Raw genomic sequence first — 2,718 nt, 5'->3', positions numbered from 1 at the left:
ACACGTGGGCAAATTCTTCTCCTCATCGCAGATGTCCAATGACTCGACTTTGCAGTATTAACATGTACCTAATACTTAACTGGCCATTCACTGAGAAGTTCTAACTCCGATTGCAGTTTCTCCGCTACTGTTGGGTTAACGTCAACCACTGTAGTGTCATCAGCAAAGGACGGAAGAGTGACATTTTCCGTGCTAGGAAGATTAGCAAAATAGATTAAATACAAAACCAGACCCAAGATCCTGCAGAACCCCTGATTTCATATCAAAAAACCTTATAACTCTCGGCTAAATATGGCCAAGAGTTATCAGGCAAAAAGAAAAAGGTTAAATATAACCTTCTTCTTTTTTCCTGTCTAGACTACGGTAATTACTGTTCAAGTATTACTTCAAAGGATGCTGTGTATGAATGTAAATGAAGTGTAGTCTTGTACAGTCTCAGTTCGACCATTCCTGAGATGTGTGGTTAATTGAAACCCAACCATCAAAGAACATCAGTATCCATGATCTAGTATTCAAATCCGTATAAAAGTAACTGCCTTTACTAGGATTTGAACGCTGGAACTCTCAACTTCGAAATCAGCTGATTTGCGATTTGCAATTTTTTTTTATTCAATTGCTTGTTCTGTTTTGTTAACTATTTAGTTTTATTGCTATATTTTTATTTGTATATTTTATTGTACTATATTGTGTTTAAACCTCTATATTATCTTGGGAGGTACAACTGGATGCCTCCCTTTCACATCATTATTACACTACACAATTTACTTATAATTTCGTCAGGAAATTTATTTTACGAGTTAATAAAGCAATACACAAAAAAGAATTGTCATTAATAAAAAATTATTTTCTAAGTAATCTTTATTTATTTATTTTTATTATGCCAGGTCGGACCTGGTCGAAAATCGTTGAGCGACGAACGTTTCTGATTTCATCATCGACGCGGTAATTATCGAGGGCCTTTTCGAACATTCTTCATCGTGCACATCAATTCTGTTATTTCTAAACCTTTCCCACCATTTTCAGACGTTTCTTTCATTCATTACATTATCTCCGTACACAGCAACCCACTGCCTATGAATTTCAGCCGGCTTAATGTTTTGATGGTTTAAAAAAGGTATGACTCCGCATATATCACACTAGGCAGCAACATCAATTTTCCTATTCATTTTATAACGTAATAACTCACATGTAATCAAAGATACTACAACGCAACAACTTACAGACAACAATGCAATGTGTACATTACTAGCGTGGCCATGAACGACACAGGTTTAACATTAAGGAGAGAAATTTCCCAGCGGTCTTTACTTTATAGATAGATATCTCTTGTAGCAACCTTATCAGCTAGCAAGTTTAAATGGTAGAACCCACTGGGTTGGTCTAGTGGTGAATGTATCTTCCCAAATCAGCTAATTTAGAAGTCGAGAGTTCCAGCATTGAAGTCCTACTAAAGTCAGTTATTTTTACACGGATTTGAATACTAGATCGTGGTTACCGGTGTTCTTTGATGGTTGGGTTTCAATTAATGACACATCTCAGGAATAGTCGAACTGAGACTGTACAAGACTACACTTCATTTGCACTCATACATATCATCCTCATTCATCCTCTTAAGTATTATCTGAAAGGTAATTACCAGAAGCTAAACAGGAAAATAAAGGAAGTTTAAATGATGGATTCACCTTTTTTTCTCTATTGTCATCATTAATCAAAACAAAAATTTGTTGGTAATACAAGGTTGCATATTCTCAAGGCTTATTATTATTTTTTGTCTCGGAGATTTCCATCTGGAATTTCAGTATGAGGGGCCATTGTGGTACACCTCATTCAGTGCTGTGGTGCATTTAACACAATACAATACAATACATACAATACATACAATACATACAATACATACAATACATACAATACATACAATACATACAATACATACAATACATACAATACATACAATACATACAATACATACAATACAATACATACAATTCTGCATGTCTCCAGAAGTAGAAATTTTTGGGCTTTTGGAATTATTGCTTTAGAATCCAGGCCAAATTTTTTTGTATTTCTTAAAATTTTTGTTTATTAATCCATTTGCTGTTATCATAATGTGAATAACTTCTATTAAGTTCAGGCTGTAAATTTTTTTATATTGCCAGAGGGTTGTACTTGGTTATTTTATCTGTTTCAGCCTTATTAATATTGTGATCAGATGGGTGAGTGACATCAATGAGAAGAGCAGTTTTTTCTCTTGTTGTGTAGAACCATGTCTGGCCTATTTGCAGCAATAAATTTGTCAGTATGCATGGGGAGATCATAATATAGTCTATAATGTTCATTTTCCAATGTAGGTCTGCCCTTACTATTGCTTTGTGCAATGGTGATTTTTCAGACCTGGAGAGAAAATATCTCTTCATTGATGTTATCTGTCTGTTATTATTACTATTATTGCCAATTATATTTTAAAGAAATATTAGTCTAAATAAAGTTGTTAAAAGATTAAAAAATAAGTAGTAAGACATTCTATATATGGTGGGAGATAAATAATAATAATAAATGCTGTAGATAGTGACAGTTGTCTGTCATACATTAAATAAACATGGTAATTCAATAAATAACCATTTGATTACAATAAATTAACTCTCCTTTTAATCTTTATATAAATCCTACTTTATGCTAACAATATTTTATATAAATAATATTTTTCTGTTAATACTTAAA

This window comes from Lycorma delicatula, chromosome 1 (genome assembly GCF_047948215.1).
Source record: "Lycorma delicatula isolate Av1 chromosome 1, ASM4794821v1, whole genome shotgun sequence".
Classification (NCBI taxonomy): Eukaryota; Metazoa; Arthropoda; class Insecta; order Hemiptera; family Fulgoridae; genus Lycorma; species Lycorma delicatula.
This window is presented reverse-complemented; position numbering follows the sequence as displayed.